The sequence below is a fragment of the Protopterus annectens genome, chromosome 11.part0, assembly GCF_019279795.1.
Source record: "Protopterus annectens isolate FY-2018-M chromosome 11.part0, PAN1.0, whole genome shotgun sequence".
Lineage (NCBI taxonomy): Eukaryota > Metazoa > Chordata > Ceratodontiformes > Protopteridae > Protopterus > Protopterus annectens.
Genome location: NC_056745.1, coordinates 531,649,639 through 531,670,294, shown reverse-complemented (window position 1 = coordinate 531,670,294; position 20,656 = coordinate 531,649,639). Strand labels below are relative to the sequence as shown.

The window sequence follows — 20,656 nt, the reverse complement described above, 5'->3', positions numbered from 1 at the left end:
AACTCCATTATTAGCCTCAACAAAAAGTTGAGATCCCTCATCAAAACCTCTCAAGTCAGCTATGAAGGCAGAATTGCGGCAGACACTAAAAACAGCCACAAAGCCCTCTATAGTTATATCAAGAATATCCACGGCAATACTCAAGTTCGCACTGAGTTACTTCACAATGGGACCTCCTATACTGAGCCAATAGATATTGCCAACAAAACCAAAAAACTAACGACCAAGAATGGGACAAATAACACAATGAATCAAACACAAGGTAATTCCCAAACAAGGCAGAAAATATAAACACAAATATAAATAAAATATAAAATTTAATGACACAAGGTGTAAAATATAATACATTTTATATTTTATTTATATTTGTGTTTATATTTTCTGCCTTGTTTGGGACTGAACTTGTGTTTGAGATATTGCCAACATACTGGCTGACAGAGTGTGTCAACTTTACCCCCCTCTCCCCCTAAAGGACCAATCCCAATACCGGAGGAATGCCAGGTATCCAGCATTACTGCAGCACAGGTTAAAGCTGCATAATCCAAGGCCAGGAATACAGCTTCCATGGGACCCGACAGTATTCCTGGATGTGTTCTACATGAACTACAAAGTGAACTGGCACCACATCTGTGTGCCCTGCTCAACAACATGCCTCATGTCAGGCTTTGTCCCTACCGAATGGCGCACTGCTACAGTCATCCCTCTCCATAAAGGGGAAGCGACTACAGACCCTGGGAATTATCTCCCCATTAGCCTGATGAATGTTCATCGTGTTTCACTGTTGCATTGTGGATGAGGGCAAGGCCGTTCATACAGTCTACCTCGATCTGGCCAAAGCCTTTGATACCATTCCCCACTCAGGAATTATTGATAAACTCACCAAACTAGGCATCAACCCCTATATCACTAGGTGGGTTGCAAACTGGCTCACAGATAGAACCCACAGTGTGAAAGTAGTGGACTCCAAGTCAGACTGCCGACCAGTCATGACTAGAGTCACACACGGATTGGTCCTGGGTCCTCTCCTGTTTGGCATCTACTTCTCAGAAGACCATGCTAGCTGACCAAGTTCGCAGACAACTGCAGGCTGGGAACCATTATTAACTCCCCAGGTGATGTAGACATCCTACAGAAAGGCCTCACTGAGACCAGTGACTGGTGTTGAAACCATGGCCTTAAGCTTAATGTCAAAAAATGCATCGTCATCCCCTTTGGGAAAAACTCAGTTCCCAATAATTACCACATCGATGGGAGCCCACTGAACTGGGGACAGAGGTTAACAGCAACCTCTCCTTCGACCACCACATTGCCACTGTGGTCAAAAAGTCCTTATTTGTGGCACATATCATTACCAAGGGATTATCCAGGAAGAAAGAGGTTATCATCTCTCTCTACCCTTCCCTCATTAGGCCAGTCATCGAGTATAATGCCCCATTTGGCATGTACCTCACTAGACACATGCAACAGCTGGAATGGCCACAAAAGTACCTCACGAAGAGGATCCTAGGCCTTAAACACATGTCCTACACAGATAGACTCAAAAAACTCCAGCTATTCTCTGTCTCATATAGTCTACTAAGAGGCGATCTCTGCTTGATTTACAAAGCCATGTCTGACACAGCTCTGTTAGAAATGCTACATCTAAAGAAATCCCAATCCCTCCGCACCACAAGCTCCAGAGACCTCAGCCTCATTACCACATTCAACAGAACATGCTGGAGAGACAGGTTCATAACTCAGCGACTGCCCATGCTCTGGAATAGACTTCCCATACATTCCCATTGTTTTTATATAAAAGAGGCAGGAGTCTTAAAGACATGTTAGTACATGGAAAACTTGAGAGACCAAAAAATATAGAAAATAATATAGTGAAATATGGAACATTTCCATGTGACAATTGCACAGTTTGCAAACATATAGTGGATAGTTTTGAAAGTATTAATGGAAAACAAATTTGACAGAAGAGGCAGCTTCACTTGAGATGGTGAAAAGATTATATATAGTTTAAAATGTCCTTATGGATTATTTTATATTGGGGAGAGCAAGAGAAGCTTTGCTGCGAGATTAAAAGAGCATGTAAGGGACATCAAGAAGCAAAGATTTCAGAGTTCTGTAGCTATGCACTTTAAGGAACACCATAATGGAGACCCACAGGGGTTGCAGGCAACTCTATTGGAACAAGTGAATATTAGGTTTAGTACTGATGAAAAAATCAAGGAACACTTAAGGAGGAAGGAAGCAATATTTATTTTAAAATATGATACAATATTTCCAAGAGGTTTGAATAGTGAATTCTCTTGGAAGCATTTAATATAAGAAGGTTAAAAAAAGAATATTAAAAGGTAACCTTTTTAGTTGGCTTTTTTAATGAATTCTTAATTGGATGATTATTTAATTGATTAAATGCATGTGTTTAAGCGTATGCTTACTAGCAGAAAGATGTACTCTGAAAAGGCTTTTCTGAAAGCCGAGGTGCCAGAGAAGTGTTACTTGCTTTAATAGTATAAGAGTTTGAAGTTTTGCTGTCAACTTTTACTGCAGACGTTATTTTTTTATTTTAATAAATCAGTCTGTGTACTAAACTGAGTGAATTAATCTGGCCTGGAACTTGTGGTGTGAAGACATTCCATACATGTCAAGCAGAGCACCTCACTGGCCCTCTTCAAGAGAAATCTTGATGAGTGCATGGGAAATAGAAAGTTCACCCTAGGGATCACTCCAGTGGCTCTGCTTGATAGAGGCATTGGGACCTAACGTCAGGCGGCACGATGCCAGGGCACTTCTATGGGCTAGACTTGTAAAGCTTCCAGGGCCATTAGCCTAGTACACACCTATGAATCTGTTACCCAAAAGGCTGACTGATTGTATTACCTTTGTTTATAATAAATTAGGTATGTCCTTACCCAAACCACCAAGAGCACATTTCACAAATCCATGGCTGTTACTTTAGCTTTTTTGTCAGGATCTTCTCTACATGATGATTGTGTAGCCACAACTTGAACTAATCCTCATACCTTTAGTGCTCATTACAAATTGAAACTGGTCTGTAAGAGCAGAGCAGCATTTGGTTCAGTGGTGCTCAAGAATATCGTAGGATCCCCTGTTTTGTCTAGGTGGGTTCCATCAGTGAGCTAGTTTGCTACCCATCTGGTAACATATGGAATGATGCCTAGTTGAGAGAGTTTATCTATTGTACCTGAGTGAGGAATAGTGTTGAAGGCCTTGGCCAGGTCAAGGTATGTGGTGTGCACTGTTTTCCCCTCGTCTATGGCCTTCGTGTTTGTCTCAAAGTTGACCAAATTTAACAAGCATGACCTCCCCTTGACAAAATCAAACTGTGTGGGGTCAAGTGTCTGGAGTTGCCAATGTCCTTGTTGATGAGGTCCATGATAATCCGCTCCATGGCCTTGCAGAGCAGGCTAGTTAGGCTGATGGGTCTATAATTTCCTGAATTGGTTGATGCTCCACCTTTGTGCAAAGGGATGATAGCTGTCCTCCCCTCGGCTGGGAAGAAGCTGGTACTCAGGCTTTGGTTAAATAGAGTTGCCTAATGGTGTTGCAACTTCCTCTCTGAGTTCATGTAGTTTGCAGCCTGGGATGTTATTGGGTCCCATGGAGGCTGTATTTTTTGCCTTTGAGAGGGCAGTGTTGACTTGCTCCCTAGAGATAAGGGGAGGGGGGCAAGTACTGGGGATGTCCTGTTTTACTGATGGGGGTGACTGAGTAGTAAAGTTTTCACTGAACCTGTCTACCAGCAGGTTGGCTATATCTACAGGGTTTGTGTATGTGGTGTCCTTAACCACCAGTTCTGAGTAGATCTCGGTGCTTCGCTTGAGATTGCGGACATATGTGAAGAAAGCCTTATGACTGTCTTTAGTAGATGTGGCCAGTTTGGACTCTGTTTGCTTTGTAGGATTTCACTACTACTTTTCTTATTTGCTTGTTCAGACTTAGGAGAGGTTGCTTCCAATTAGACACTTGCTCATTCTTGGTTCTGGACAACAACTTTTTCTTTTTATTATAGAGTTTGTTTATTATAGATATCCACCAGACAGGTTTACGCTTCCTTGAGGAGGAGGATTTCATCCTGTCTGGTATTCCTGATTCTATGCAGCTATACAAATGCTCATATAGTACGTCGGTGTAAGTTTGGAAATGTGTGCTAGTTTCTGTGGAGGGGGAGGGGCTGTGAAGGTGTTTATACCTTCCCTCAGGAGGTTGTAATTAGCTTTGGAGAAGTTTTTTTATTTGACCCTAACTAGGGGCGGTCAGGGGAGATGGTGACTTCGAAAGTGACTGCTTTGCGGTCAGATCTTACCAGGGATGATGCAGTGGTTACTCATGTTGGTTAATACCAAGTCCAAGATATTTTCACCTCTTTTGAGGAGTGTCAACCAACTGGTCCAAGGCATTTGCATTGACGAAATCAAGGAATCTCTTGGCATTTGTGTTTTGGCATGAGTATTTCTTCCAGTCTGTGGTTGGATAGTTAATATCTTTCCTTAAGAGTCTTCCCGGGGTTTAGGTAGCTAGGGATTCTGTCCCAAGAGTTGAAAAATTAATGAAAATTGACAACATTAGATAAAGAAGTTATGCACTCACCATAACATTTCATCTATGTTGTCCATTTTCATTTTTCCTCAACTACCCTCCCATCAACCCTCTCCTTAATGTCTTTTGGAAGGATCGAGGATTCTAAAGGAACTTCGTTCCTTTGTTTGAATCCCAGAGTTGTGCATGTTTTCTTAATTTATGCATTATTAATGCTATATAGATTTAGAGGCAAGAAACAAGATCCAAGGTATGTTAGGAACTAGGGCATTATGGGAAAGGGAAGAACTCAAGAGCTTTCAGTTTCTTACGAGCTGGTTAAAGTGGCTAACTGGGATCCGAGGATTGGATCCAAACACAAGAGTTGAGGAAGAATGAAAATAGACAACACAGATGGAAACTTATGCTGAGTACATAACTTATTTTTTTTCACCTTTTTTTTTTTGTGCCACTAATCATGGCTACTGGATAACCATGACCTAGATTAGAAAAGTTCTTCTGCAAAGTTTTTTGGGTAGTTCTATTGCTAGAGCTGATATCCTCTGCATATCAAGTTTGTTCTGTTATGGGGTAATGTGTTAATTGTCGATGTTAAAAAGAACAATGCCCGTGATTGAAACCTGAGGCACATATGCAGTGAATGCATACCTCTCAACCTCTTAGTACAAGAAATCTGGACAAAACCTGACAAAAGCCCAAAAATAGGACATATTTTAAATATCGCTCTTATAAACTTAGAAAGTTGCTAGAGTAACATGGTTTGTGTTAACATACATTTTCTGAAGGATTTAAAGTCTGAAACTCAAATGTATGTCATTATTTGGTGACATCAGTCTTCAGATCATCCCAGAGATTTGCCAGAAAAAAATTTTATGAGGAACAGACCAAAAATATGAGGCAAAAATCTGGACATCCTGCGAAAATATGGATAGTTGAGAGGTATAAAATATACAAAGAGTACTAGCAGCTTAAACCTTTAAAGATCTGTTAATAAGGTAGGTCCTACATCAGAAAATAGTATTAGCATTAAATCCTAAAGGAATTTGTAGATAATGTTTTAGAATGAATAATGTAGATCAGTAAACGATGTACCAGTGAGTTGTCCTTTTTTTGATTCCTGAGTATTTTTTCCCATTATAGGGTAAATAGCTCTCTGAATGTTATCATTCCTAAAAACGACGTTGAGCATCCGTAAGCTCATGTTGTTTGGTTAAATGCTGAAATGAATGGTTGTGTGTTATTTTCTCAAATGACTTAGTAATGGTACATAGAACAGAGAGTGATTAGTAAGCCTGAGAAGTGAAGGGATATATATATATATATATTTTTTTTTTTTAGAATAGGGATGATAAGGGAGTGCATGAATTGAAATGGAATAATTCCTGTTTGTTATTGAGAGATTAAAGATGCCATGGTGGTACAGCGGTAGCGCTGTTGCCTCACAGCAAGAAGTTCTCCTGTTTGATTCACTGCTGGAGTGCCTTCTTTATGGAGTCTGCATGTCCTCCCAGCGGTCAAGTGGCCTCCGAAAGACATGCATGAATGGGGGTGCCTTCGTTGAAGGTTGGGCATCGGGCTGGCAACTCGGCACCATAAGAAAATTTACTGCCAATCATTAGCGGACCGGAGTTCCGCTGTGGCGACCCCTAACCGGGAAAAGCTGAAAAGACAAACATTGAGAGATTAAGCATGCTAAGTGACATTGCTCCTAATCTGACAAATAAGGGATATATACTGTTCTGTGGCTTAGCTTTTGTGTCTTATTGTTTTCATATTTTTTGTAACTGTTCTGGCAGAATTTTTCTGAATTTGAAAGGTCGGGGGAGGTAAGGGGTGGAAGTTATGTATGGTTGTGAGTGAGAAATGGGGGATAGAGATGTTAATTGCATGACTAATATATGGATGTGTGTGTGTGTGTGGCTGAGGAAACATGGGAGATTATAAGATTTGTGTGTTTACACCTGAATAGATTTTATAGATGTTGGTATTTTCAAAGTATGCAGTATCCTGTATGACCTTCTAAATATATTTTAGTTGGGAGGCCATGACATATAGTTTGTTACACAGGGGAATGGATTTTGTTTCTTTAATTTCCAGTTAAATTTTTGTCTAAGGGAGAGAAAGGAATTATGGTGTTCAGGATTAGTGGTGACTTGTCACATCTTTCAAACATTGGCCTTACGTTTTGAGAGTTATATGGAAGATGAGATCCTTGGATAGTAGCATTTCCCTACTCCTCTTTGGTTTAGAGGATAGTGTTTGTGAAGTATAAGGGTCTGTGAATTAAAGAAGTACAAAGTTCCTGTGAAATCATTTAGTTATAAATTGGAGATCACTCTGTAATATCAAGATTGGAAAGTGCTTGTTTCAGAGATAGATCTAGTGGTTATCATAGCTACAGGAAATTGTAGTGCTTTGAAACAAAATGGTGGTTTGACTGGTAGATGATATTAAGGCAATTTCATCAACGTTTACTGTGTTTAATTTTCTGTGGAATATTAGTAATAAAGCAGGGAGCTTTTGCCATACATGGACTTTGGTCGACAATTTCAAACATTTCATGTGGTTGAAAACAAACATTGGCCAGTGCATTCCAATGTGGCTTTTCCCTCCCTACCCACCCCCAGTCACACACACCATTGCCATGTAACATGGCTGATATTGTCTGGAAAAAATACTGTCACTTGGCTTGCGTCATGTCAGAAAAGGGTCTTTGAGACCAGTGCACGTATCCAGTTAACAAATGGGTGCATAAATAAATTAAATGTCTTCTTTACAGTATGTAGTAGTATCCCAGAATCGTGGAATCACTAATTGCCCTGTAGTCAGCACACTTAAAATATAAGTAGCCAAAAATAAAATATTAAGACACTCTGTCTTCCCATTGCTATAAAGTTCCACCATTATATTCTATATGAAAAGCACATTGACTTATTACTAACAGACCTACTCATCTCCTAAGCTTTCTGATATTTAACATTCTTACACTTGTCTACTGCTTGCCCCTGAAAAAACTGTTCTAAATTAGAGAACAAAGCTTCTCCCTTAGAAGTACCCAAGAAAGTGCTCTAACTGTGCTCAGATGTAGATTCATATTAGCCATTGGAAAGAAAGCCCTTTCAAGACCAATACCTGCCATATGGAATTGACAGTAGAAGCATTTAAACAAAATCTTGCAAAACATTTGCAGAGGGAATCTGTGTGCACCTGATTTCAGGACACTGGCTAATACCTGCATCTGGTAAACACAGTGTCATGTTATATACATTTTTAAATGCCATTGTCATCATCTAGAGAGGTTGCTGATGAATTTTTGTAAACAGAAAAGTTTCTTGCTAAACTATAGTTTATTGAAGTGCTGAAAGCATTGCATTGCTGTTTTTATCTGTGTGCTGTTTTTATGTACGTTATGTTCAGGTGATGTATTTACTGCTGTAGAAAGGGCTTTACTGTTTAAGATGTATGTTGTATTGTACTGATACTTTTATTATTGTACTGAGGTCATGACTGAAAAGGGTCAGTAGGCCAGATCGCCTACGTAGGTAACAAATTGTAAATAATTAAACAACTGAATAGTCACACCCTCACCCCACAGTGGGAAAAGTTTAGGAGAGAAAATCTTTAATTGAGCCAGGTTACCAAACTCCGGTGGTGGTGCTGCGGTAGCATTGTCGCCTCACAGTAAGACGCTGTCCGGTTCAATTTTCAGCTAGAGCGTCTTCTACGTGGAGACATGTGTGAATGGGCGTACCTTCATTGAAGGTTGTGCATCAGGGCTGGCAACTCGGCATGTAAAAATCTACTGCCAATCATTAGCGGACCGGAGTTCTGCTGTGGCGACCCCTAACCGGGAAAAGCCGAAAGACACAACAACAACAACCAAAGGTGAGTTTGTTTGTGTACCATGATTTAAGAAACGCACAGATTTCGAGTTGTTTTAATGGCTTTGTCCAGGCCATCATTGCTCACTAAAGGACCATGCCACTCTGGTAATTTATCATTCATACATAGCACACTCCAAACCTTTAAGTCTTTCTAGTATATTTACCAATCGCACACAAATGCTTTCTCCTTGCGTTGTTCTCTTGTTGCTTAAAGATGCATGTCACAAGCACTGTATCTAGATTGCAATATCTTTCCTTTCACACCTTATTCTTATGCTGTAATAAGAATTTGGTGTCTGTGGTCATAAAGTACTGCATCCAAATTGACTCCATTCTTCCACATTTTAAAAAGTAATTTGAAAGTTTACCATTAATCTTTTGAAGTTCAGGTAATAATAGTCTCCCTAACCTCCACTACAGTAGTAATGGCAGTGACATCTGCACCCTGTTTGGCACAAGTGTGGTAGTTTTCAAGTATTCTAAGTGCTATTATTCAGTCTTTTCCCTACCTTTGACTTAAGGGTCAGTTTTACTGCCTTGTATGAAGTAAAATATTCTAAATGTTGCTTTTGACATGTAGCCACATTGTTAACAAAAACATACCTTTTCTTGAAGCACCAAAAGATCTCCCCCAACATCTGCTTGTTTTCATGCTTGAGCCAAATACATCTGTAGATCTGCATTACCATTGATTAACTGTGTGTCTTCTAGTCCTTAGGTTACTTGGTACTTTTAACTCAAAAAAGTGCCTGAGACAGTGGAAACACCAACACTTCCAAAGTGTAACGAAATAAGAAACCACACAGGAATAAATAACACGATGACACTGTATTAACGCACTTGTAACTAGTACACCATAAACGCGTTTTCGTCCTTACACATAGGACTTCATCAGCTTGGTACTTTACCCAACCACTATTGGGTGTTAATATTGTAGTGAGCCCAAGCCATCACTTCCCCCTGTGATGGGCTAGCCTGTCAGTTCCAGCTTATCTGGGTGGCTTCTGCAATCCCTGAGTCACCATTGATTGTTAGGCCATGGTGTGGGCTTTATTTCTGGTGATACCAGAGTGAGTACTCCCTTACCAAGACTGTTGCTCTCCTTAGTGAATAAGTCTTTAGTCACCAGAATCCTATTCCCTGTCATCTCATTGACTCATCTCCTTCACTTCCTTCATCATGCCTCCACTTCCCCTGCTGCAACCGTACCCTTCCATTTCAACAACCTCTAGTCCTCTCTGTTTTTTTTTGTTTTTATGTTTGGTGCCATCCTTCCTGTACTGTACAAGATCTTTTTCATATTCCTTTTGTACTCTTTGTACACACAATCGCCAGTGTTCTGTCCTTTTCATCTTTCCTGCCTTCTATCAGGCTTAGTGCCCTTCTCTGCTCACTTCCCATGTGTTCCCCTGATGGTGTTGGCTTCTGCTCGCATGCATGGTCACCTCTGGCTTCATCTCCCCTTTGTCGCTTCTCACTGCCATTTGCACCTTTCTGTATACATTGGCTTTTTTTGTTTTGTTTTTGTTTACATCTCTCTCTCTCTTCACTTTTATCGACTATCTCACTTAGCTGTACTACTTTGACATTTTCTCCATTTTTGTCATCCCAGCTTTCCTTGCCATGTCCTGACTTTTGACATTCTTCTCTCCAGTCATTTAACATTTCTCAAATAACTACCGAATCCACCACCATCTCTAATTGCCATATTGTGTTAAAGCAATATCATCTCCCTTAAATCCCACATTATTTTCCATCCCAGTACTACATAGAGAAGCAGCTTCCACTTCCCCACAATGCAACTGCCTCCTGCTGCACTGTTCTTGTCCTTCCTGTATTGCTGCTTTAATGCTGTTTCAGTTTGGAAGCCTCTTGAAATTATGATGTACTTTCATAGAAGATGATCTTGTGTGTGTCCCCGCAATCCTTAGAGTGGTACTACTTGCAGTTTTCTACTCCTGATAGAATAGCCCGAGGTTAGTTGGTTTAAGAAGAGAAACTACGTAAAGGTGATTTAAATTTTGACCATTGGGATAGTTCACTTAAAACATTCAGAACCTTCATCAATAAATACAGCAATTAAAGCACCATCTCATTAATGTTGCTTCTGAATACAACGCTGATTCTTAAATTAGTTTTCTCAGTTGCAAGTTGTCTTGTCTTGCGCTGGAGTGCACTACCCAAGGAAGCCCAAAGTAGTTGTGAGGATATTCATTAGTCCTCAGCTGGATTCCATACAATTAGATGTCCAAGACTGTTTCAGAAAACACCCAAACACTACTTTTTTATTTGAATCATTTTGAACTTGTGTGTAGTGCTCGGACGTCTTTAACATGTGTCTGTTCAAAATTTTCAAACTGCTCAGATGTTCTTCATTCCACATTGCTGCAGTCCTAACTATTGGGTAGTCCGCTGTCCAGTCGGCCCGAATACCAAAGTATATGGCTGACGTCGGTCAGGGCGCATTAGACTGACGTCAGTACGTCAGGGTACTAATGCGCATGACCGACGTCATATCCTCAGTCTTTTTTGCCGCATGGTCCGATGCAGAAGCAATTTTGCGAGTGCAGGTTGGCGTTCTGAAAGTTTCTGAAGCCAGAGTTTCAGACCGAATCAAAGTTGGCTAAGTACCCCGTTGGGGAATATTTTGGTTTTTTCTTGCCTCAGTATTTAACCGGATGTCAGAAAAAGTGAATAACTGTATTTCTTGTGGGAAACAGATACCTCATAGGGATTACCATACTTTGTGTATACCTTGTTTAGGGCCTGAGCACGACGTTGTTGGATGCCGCTCTTGTGCTAGATTTAACAAACGCACTATTAAGAGAAGGTTAGACTGTGCCAGGTTAGTGTTTGGGAAGCGTTGTAACTATAAAATGCCGTCGGATGCTCCGACGCCGGCTTCGGCTAAAAAACGCAAAGACAAAACAGCAAAACCTAGAGTGGAAGAACCGACAGTCCCAGACGTCGGTTCTTTAGAGGGCTCAGTGGAGCCGGAGGTTTTGCCAGGTGTTTCTTTGGAGTCTCAGGGAGAGACTTTACTGTTACAGGATGTTTCCTCTCAGGAAGTAGGCCAGGCTGAGGGGGCTTCTCAGGTGGCTGTTCTTCCCTCTCTTCCTAAGGTGGTTAGAGCCTCCCCTTCTGTTTCCAAGGCTTCTTTGAAGGGCAGGCCAAGTTTTGCTTCAGTGGGGGTTTCTCCTAGTGCTTCAGGGTCTTTGCCTAAGAAACATATGCTTAAAATGGCAGAGGATTTGATTACTATGATAAGGGGTTCTATGCCCCCTCCTGATAAGAGGCCTAGGGTGGAACCTGAGTTTGAGAGTTTTGAGCAATGCTCAGAGGCTTCTGAGTCTTCGGCTGAAGACTTGCAGGAGTATCCTCCTTATTCTGATTCTGATGTGGATGATTCTACTCCTTCAGCTTCTCCTCCTGAGGATTTTTCATTTTCAGAGACTCTGCATTCCATGAGGGAGCATTTTAAATGGGAAGGTCAAGATTTCTCTGATTCCAGGAAAAGGCTTAGGGAATTCTTGTTTTACCCCAGCATAGGCCTTTAGCTATACCTCCTGTTTTGAATGTGGTGGAAGATGTTTTGCAGAGGCTTCCTGAATCCTGATTCTTTGCCTCCTGCCCCAGTTAAACCGGATAGGTATTATAGGGTGCCTGAAGCTCATAAGTATCTTTTAAGAGTCCTAGGGCAGACCCGAAACTGTCTCTCAGGGGCCTAAGGGTGTGAAGGCCTCAGTTGTTAAAAATCCTGTCCCTCCTGATAAAGAGGCAAGGGCTTTGGATAGATGGGGAAAGAAAGTGTATACTTCTTCCACTTTAGCCATGAGGGCGTTGAATTGTCAGTTTCACATGTTAAAATATCAGAATTATCTTCTTTCACAGTTGAAATCTAAGGTGGATGCTCTGGCGGAAGGTATTGAGTGTAAAGAGTTGCAGGATTTAGTTCATGTGTCTGAACAGGTGGGTAAACATTCCTTGCAATGTGGTTTTGATGCTGTGCAGGCCTCCTCCAGGGTGGCTGCCACTGGTTCTGTTCTTCGTAGGCACGCCTGGTTGAGAGATCAGAATTTAGCTGAGCATGTTAAGACTCGGATTTTGGATGCTCCTTTGCAGTCTGATGTGTTGTTTGGTTCGCCTGTAGAAGCAGTTTTGAAGAAAATGGAGGATAAGGCTAAGTCTATGCAATCTGTTAAAGATTTTTTGCAGGTGCAGCCTCCGAAGTTTAGTAGAAATTGGCCTGCTAAGGGATGGACTTATCCTGCTTATGATTCCCAGTCTAGGGGTAGGTCTAGACGTGGTAGGGGCAGAGCTCAGGGTTCTTTTAGGCCTAGGACAGGAAGTTCCCCTGCTCAGACTTCTGGTGAGGGCAGGGGTCAGTCCTTTCGTAAGCAGACCCAATGACCTGCCTTTTCAGCTGCCAGTTCATTCTCGCCTGGCAGCACCATTGGGAGGAAGACTGTCTCTTTTCAAAGAAAATTGGGATTTAATTACCCAAGACAGATGGGTTCTGGATATCATTCACCATGGTTACAGGTTTTATTTCCATACCTTGCCTCCTTTCAAAGGCATGCCAGACATTCCTCCTCTACAAAGACAAGAGGCTCACAAGCAAATTTCTCTGTTACTCCAAATAGGGGCCATTCTGCCGGTTCCTGTGCCAGAAAGGGGCCTAGGATTTTATTCTCGCCTGTTCCTAGTACCAAAAAAGGGGAACACGTGGAGACCAATTTTGGATTTATCTATCCTCAACACTTATCTGGACATTCCCAAGTTCAAAATGTTGACGTTACAACAGCTTTTACCTCTGCTGGGCAAAGATCACTGGATGGTAACTTTAGATCTCAAGGAGGCTTACCTTCATGTGCCTATAAGACCAAGTTGCAGAAAGTATCTGCGTTTTCGTGCTGGAAATTCTCATTATCAGTTCTCTGCATTGCCCTTTGGCTTATCTACTGCGCCCAGAGTATTCACAAAGGTTCTGGCTCCAGTGATAGCTTACTTCAGGCTAAAAGGAATTCAAATTTATCCTTACTTGGACGATTGCCTGATTCTGGCTCAAGAAAAGGAAGACCTTCTACAGCATTTGGAATATGTCATAGCAGTGCTAAGATGCCTAGGGTATTCTGTGAACGAAATAAAGTCCAGTCTAGTACCCTCTCAAGACATGTGCTTTCTGGGTGTGAGACTGAATACAGCAGCTCAGATGGCCTTTTTAACCCCGGACAAACAAAAGAATCTTTCCAGTTACTTCCATCAACTATCTCTTCAGTCCGGGCTGACTGCAAGGACAGTCCTTCAAGCCTTAGGGTTCATGGCATCTTGTATTCTGGTGCTTCCCAATGCCAAACTGCATATGAGGAAGCTACAATGGTATCTCAAAAATGTATGGACACAGCACTGCCAGGATTTGGACACTGTCATTCAAATAATACCTTGCATTCAAAAGGAATTTTTGTGGTGGGCTCAGGAATGTCACCTAAACAAGGGACTCTCTGTGACCCGGCCAGAGGCGAGTCAGATTCTAACGACAGATGCCTCAGACATTGCTTGGGGAGCTCATCTAAATGGAAAGTGGATACAAGACAAGTGGCCTGCCAGACTACAGCATCTACATATCAACATGAAGGAGATGTTAGCAGTCCAGTTTGCATTAATGGCTTTCAAGGAGTTACTTCTTCCAGGGCAGGTGTTGATTCTAACAGACAACACGACTGTCATGTGGTACATCAACAAACAAGGGGGAACACATTCTTACCCATTGTGCAGGCAAGCAATGATTTTATGGGAGACTGCGCTCAGCTTGCAACTAACTCTTCAGGCAAGGTTTCTGCCGGGAGCACAGAACTCCTTAGCAGATGTGTTAAGCAGACAAATCATGGATCCCCACGAGTGGAAACTGGATCTTCATGTATTTCAAAAGTTGACAGTGTCCTGGGGAACTCCAGACATAGATCTGTTCGCTTCTCCACTAAACCACCAGCTGCCAAAGTTTTGCACAAAGAGATTTCATCACACAGCTTGGAGAGTGGATGCTCTTTCTTTCAGTTGGAAAAATCTTCATGTGTATGCGTTTCCACCTCTGCCTCTTCTTCCAAAGGTGCTTCTAAAGGTCAGACAAGACAAGCCAAGGATGATTTTAATAGCTCCAGATTGGCCTCGGCAGCACTGGTACCCATTACTGAGGAGTCTGGTAAAGAAGCCTCCATGGCCTTTACCCTTGATTCCACACCTATTGTCTCAGAGAGACGGTCACCTGCTCAATGTCAAGCTTCACTCTCTTCATCTAACAGCCTGGCATATTCTGTTTTGAAAGACAGCAGGTCTCAACTTCCTCAACAAGTTTTAAATGTGATTATGGAAGCCAGGAGACCTAGTACAAGGAAAGTGTACGCAGAAAAATGGAAGAGATTTTTATTTTGGAGTGCAGCAAACAATTTGGAGATTTCGGAGCCAAATTTGAGTGTGGCTCTTCAATATCTTACTGAGTTATTGGACAAAGGTTTGTCTTTCTCTTCCATTAAGATTCATGCTGCAGCAATTTCAGCTCACTATGATTGTGATCCACCATTGTTTTCGCATCCTTTGTTCAAGCAATTTCTTAGAGGGGCAAAGAATATAAGACCCCCACGAAGAGCTCCTACTCCTGCTTGGGATCTCAATTTTGTGTTGGAGAAACTTACTCTACAACCTTTTGAGCCTGCGGCTACTGCTGACTTGAAATACTTGTCATGGAAGACTGCTTTTTTGTTGGCCATTACTTCTGCAAGAAGGGTTTCTGAGTTGCAGGCCCTTATGGCAGTGGAACCTTTTTTGATTTTTCATAAGGATAGGGTATCTTTACGTACTAATCCTTCCTTTATGCCTAAGGTGGTTTCTAGTGTGGCTTTAAACCAAACTATTCATTTGCCTACTTTTTATGCAGATCCCCAAAATAAAGAGGAAAAGATTTTGCACACTTTAGATGTACACAGGCAATTGCGTTATTATTTGAGCAGGACTAAGGATTTCAGGCAGTCTCAGCAGTTGTTTGTTTCTTTTGCTTTGAGTTCTCAGGGCAAGCCTGTGTCAAAACAAACTATTTCTAGATGGATTGGGTGTTGCATTACATTTTGTTATTCCCATCATGGCAAGGAGATTCCAGCTGGGATTAGGCCTCATTCCACTAGGGCTACTGCCACTTCAACAGCATTTCTGAGGGGGGTGGCAACTAAGGATATTTTGGAGGCAGCTACTTGGAGTTCAGTGCATACTTTCTCTAAGCATTATCACCTTCCTCTCTACTCTAAGTCTAGGGCTGGTTTTGCCACAGCTATTTTGCAAGGCATGTTGTCAGTTCCTGCTTCCTTATGATTTGCCAGCCACCCTTACCTCTGCTTTGGGATTCTACCCAATAGTTAGGACTGCAGCAATGTGGAATGAAGAACATAGTACAGTTTTGTACCTACCATAAGTGTAGATGTTCGAGGATCCACATTGCTGCAGTCCAATTTACCCTCCCTCCTTCCCCTCTGTGTTTAGGGGTGGTTGTGTAGGTGAGGTTATATTCTGCTAATTTTGTATATTTTGTACATAGATTTTGGTGCAGGTGTGTTGGGAGTTTTTGGTTTTTGGCCTTATCTTTTCAGGGTCTTCTGACATCTGGGGCAAGAAAAGACTGAGGATATGACGTCGGTCATGCGCATTAGTACCCTGACGTACTGACGTCAGTCTAATGCGCCCTGACCGACGTCAGCCATATACTTTGGTATTCGGGCCGACTGGACAGCGGACTACCCAATAGTTAGGACTGCAGCAATGTGGATCCTCAAACATCTACATTTATGGTAGGTACAAAACTGTACTTTTCCATCAACAGCCAGTCTGAAAAAGGTCTATGTTGATGGATAGCAAACAGAATATTGAGTTGTTCTGTACTGTGTTCATTGTGTTTGTTTTATAGTAAAATGCTCAAAATTTTCATAATTACTTTTGATTTGGTTTTTGATGCTTTCCACCAGGCAAGTTTATCTTAATTTGTTGTCTTTTTTTTTTTTTTTTTTTTTGTATTTTATTTGGCAGTGCAGTTTATTTCACCAGTGAGTAAAATGTTTGCTTTAATATGAAGTTGCAGAAACCAATATCCTGTCTGTTGTCACTAAATATGTACCTAAAAGTTATTTGAGGTATTCACACTTCCTGGAGACCATGAATGCAATATGATAAGGTCCTGCCTACTGACTCCATAGTCCTATGAAACTTCAGTTCTCTCATAGGTAATGATGGACGTCTGGAGGGTTTGACTATTCTTGTTCTGGATCGTCTACATGCTTGTGCATAAAAATGATACAGTAGAGAGATTACTAGAAAAAATGATCATCCAACACGAGCTGCATGGGTGAGGCTTGCAGACTAGTAAATGGCATGATTAATAAGGTATGCTCTTAAAGGTGTGTTTTGGGGGTACCTTAAATCATTGTAAAGTCAGAGACTCCAGAAGCCACTATAATAAGTTCCAGAGTTGTTGAGGGTTGACAACAGAAAGATAAATAATCATGAAGGTCTTAAGTTGCACACTAGGAGCCATGAACAACACCACAGTGGCAGATTGGTGATGGGCCGGGCAATATGGCACAAAAAGCCTTTTAAAGTCAGGGGGACTCAAATCATGCAGGACAAGGTAGACTAGTATGCATAGTTATTCAAATGCTTTTTCTGCATCAAGACCCACCAACAACAGAGGTGTTTTCTTACATTCTGCTACCCTTTGGATCATCATTGTTCTGTTAATTTTGTCAAATGTTTGCCTTCTCTCCACAAAACCACACTTATCCATATCCATCAATTTTGGCAACACCTTTGCCATTCTTTTAACTAGTATTGACATAAACACTTTGTAATAGTGGTTTATTATATGAATCTGGGTCTGAAGGATATTTGCCATCTTTAGGTAACAGTCACCATAGCTTTTTTCAAGATGCTGGTGCTTCCCCTGCTTTTTAAATGCTGTTAAACAAAATCTTCCAGATCTTTATCACGTTCTTCCCTTCAGATTTCCAAACTTCCACAGGAGTACCATCTGTTCTTGGAAACTTACCTGAAAATTGATTATACATCACTGTTTTAGCTCATCACTTCCTATCTTAACTGCTTGTTTTTGGGCCTCATCTGCTTCTAATCTTGTCCTAATTAAGTCTTCCATAAATATTTCCATTTGCACTTTTTCTTGATGTTCACATTTCCCTGCTTTGTACAGATTTTCATAAAATTTCCTGAATATCTCTAAAACCCTTACGGGATCTTAGGTTGTTTTTCGTGTTATAGGTCCCCTAAGTCTGGCGACAAACCTTTCAGTGTTGTCTTGCTAAGTCGTTGCGCTAAAAGTTTGTGCTCTGGAGTTATTTGCATCCTACAGTTGTTAATATATTTCAGTACTCCTTACCCTCTGTCAATATCTACAAAGGTATTCACATTCTTTCTCATTATGGACAGAACAGCCATCATGATGCAACACCACTACTCCCACCCATCACACCATAGTGTTTTTTTGTCAATGAAACTGTGCGCAAGAACCTGAAAATACAAAGTTTGCAGATGCTGAATCCAAACTGATTTGATATATTAATTTTTTTTCTCTCATATAGTATGGAAAATGAAGTCAATAGCATGGATGAAGCCAGGAAACCCAGAATTTTGAGAAACTGTACAGCACTGGACATATTCTTATTACAAGAGTAATAAGAGTATAAGTGCAACAAAGAGAAGTGTAATGAATGCTTGTATAATGGAAGCTCTGAATGTATTTTTTCTCCACATTATTGCTGGATATGACTCAGTCTCTTTGTTGTTGAAACTAGAAATTTTTAATGCCTCTACTCAGTGCAAAATAAGGAAATGCAATAAAAAGATATCCACATTAGGCTGAAAGGTACAAATAAGACTGATTTAATTATAAATTGGTGAGCGCTTTCATGTAAAGAAAATGCTTCTTCAGACCGTATAACAAAAGCCAGCATAACATCCAAAACATTTACAAAACAACACATCCAATAAAAATCATTAAAAACAAGTTGTGCTTATCAGGCAACTAACATAATTAATGACGTAAGCATCCCTTCTTGAGAGCAGGTTTTAGAGAGACATTATTGTTCAAACCTGGGCCGACATTGGCCCTGAAATCTAGTATCCAACAAAGTTCAGTGTATTCTGTTTCATTACATAAATCACCTTCTCTAATGCTTAAATTCACAATGCTTAATACTAAAAACTTATAGGAATGTGACTCTCCATTATCATAAAAATGTTGAGTCAAGGCATTAGTCAATTTCTTGTTCCTAATGTCATTATAATGTTCTAAATCCTTTCCTTGAGGGTTTGATTAGTTTTACCAATATAGAACCCTTCACACATTACACATTTGGCTATTCTTCGTACTACAATCCACATAAAAATCAAAGTCAATATTCTTGGCCATCTTAGGATGACGAATGGAGGTCGGACTCCATATATGCTTACAAGCACTGCAGGTTCTACAGGGATATGTATCTTTCTGTTCTGAATATATTGTTCTAATGGGATGTTTTCTATAACATAAACTCTGCTTAAGTGTTCTATTATTCTTAAAGGAAAACTTCAGAGAGGAGCCTAGTATTTTTGATAATTCAGAGTCTGTCATTAGAATAGGTCAGTTCTTCTTTATGATGTCACATACCACATCAGCATCACTAGAAAAAGTGAAGGTGACCCTATGCATAGTACTACTTTGAGAGTACTCTGCAGACCTATGAGGTTCAGCAGAATGATTAGAAAAATAGGGTTTAACAGAGGCTCTATTGGCACCACATTATACCTCTCAACCTCTTAGAGCAAGAAATCTGGACAAAGCCACAAATGAGACAAAGGCCCAAAAATAGGGACACTTTTTAAATATTGTTTTTACAAACTTAGAAATTTGATAAAATAGGTATTGCATTAGAATGAATTTTCAGAAGGGTATGAAGTCTGAAACTCAATTGTCTGTCATTAATTTCTGATTTCAGTCCTCACTAATTTGCCAGTGACTTCAATTTTATGTGAAACAGACCAAAAATATGAGACATAAATCTGGACATTCTGTGAAAATCAGCACAGTTTAGAGGGTATGCACCACATACTTGTTCAATAATCCATTCTACCTCAGCCTTCATATAACCTCTCTGAACTAAGTCCAGTTTCAGTGCTTCAGTAGCTTTGTCCAGTGTAGACTCATCACTATGTACTCTAATAACCCTCAGAATCTGGTTCTTAAGCAAGTTCCTTGGAACATGTTTGGGGTGCAATACTGTTCTTATGTAAAAGATTATTTCTCTTACAGGGTTTCTTGAAAGAGCTGTAGACAGGTTCCCTATTAAGTCCTTACAGATAGTAACATCTAGAAAAACTATCCCAACATTCGAGTATTGTATACGAAGTTTCAGAAAGGATGTAGTACCATGTAAAAACTCAACAAAATCTAACAAATTTTCGCTTGAGCCCTTCCAAACTAAAAAGACATAAATGAAACGTCTATAAAACAATACATGTTATCTAAAACATTGATTATTGAAAACCAGTTCCTGTTCCCATTGGACCAGAACTATATTGGCGTATGAACTGGCACATGCTGTGCCCATCGCTACCCCTACATTTTGTAGAAAATACTCAATTCCATAAATGAACACATTTTTTTTTCTAAAATTAACTCAAGTAAGGTACAAATGAGAATGGTCTTAGAATTAGAATAGTCTGCTTTACTGGTCAAAAATGATGTAACATACTCAATTCCATCAACATTTGGCATCCCAGTAAAAAGAGAATTAACGTCCAAAGTAGCAAACAACATATTTTCGTCAAAAACTGTACTACTAGGCCAGACATAAAAATCCTTCAAAAACTGTTTCGTAATACACAGTACAGTATCAATAGTTTCAAGGACAGGTCTCAACTGCTTTTCAACATATGTGGAAAGTGCTTCCTTAAGCCATCCTCTGCCAGACACTATAGGGCGAAGGGGTGGGTTAATAACACTCTATGTATCTTCAGCAAACCATATATTATAGGAATCTTAGGATAATCAATAGTAAAATAGGTATACAAGCTATAATCAATCGTCTGTCATCAACAAGTCATATAAATAAAAATTCACCCTATTTACAAGGCCCGTTACTTGAAATTTCTGTAGTCAAACATAAATAAGTGTCATCTAACATACTAAACAT

At 40.4% G+C, this 20,656-nt stretch overlaps 1 protein-coding gene across 1 annotated transcript in view; it reads left to right on the top strand.

Annotated features, from left to right (window-relative positions):
• XPOT (exportin for tRNA) overlaps nt 1-20,656 on the top strand; it is a 3,393,313-nt gene that overhangs the window by 3,215,487 nt on the left and 157,170 nt on the right. The gene's annotated exons all lie outside the window — the stretch shown is intronic.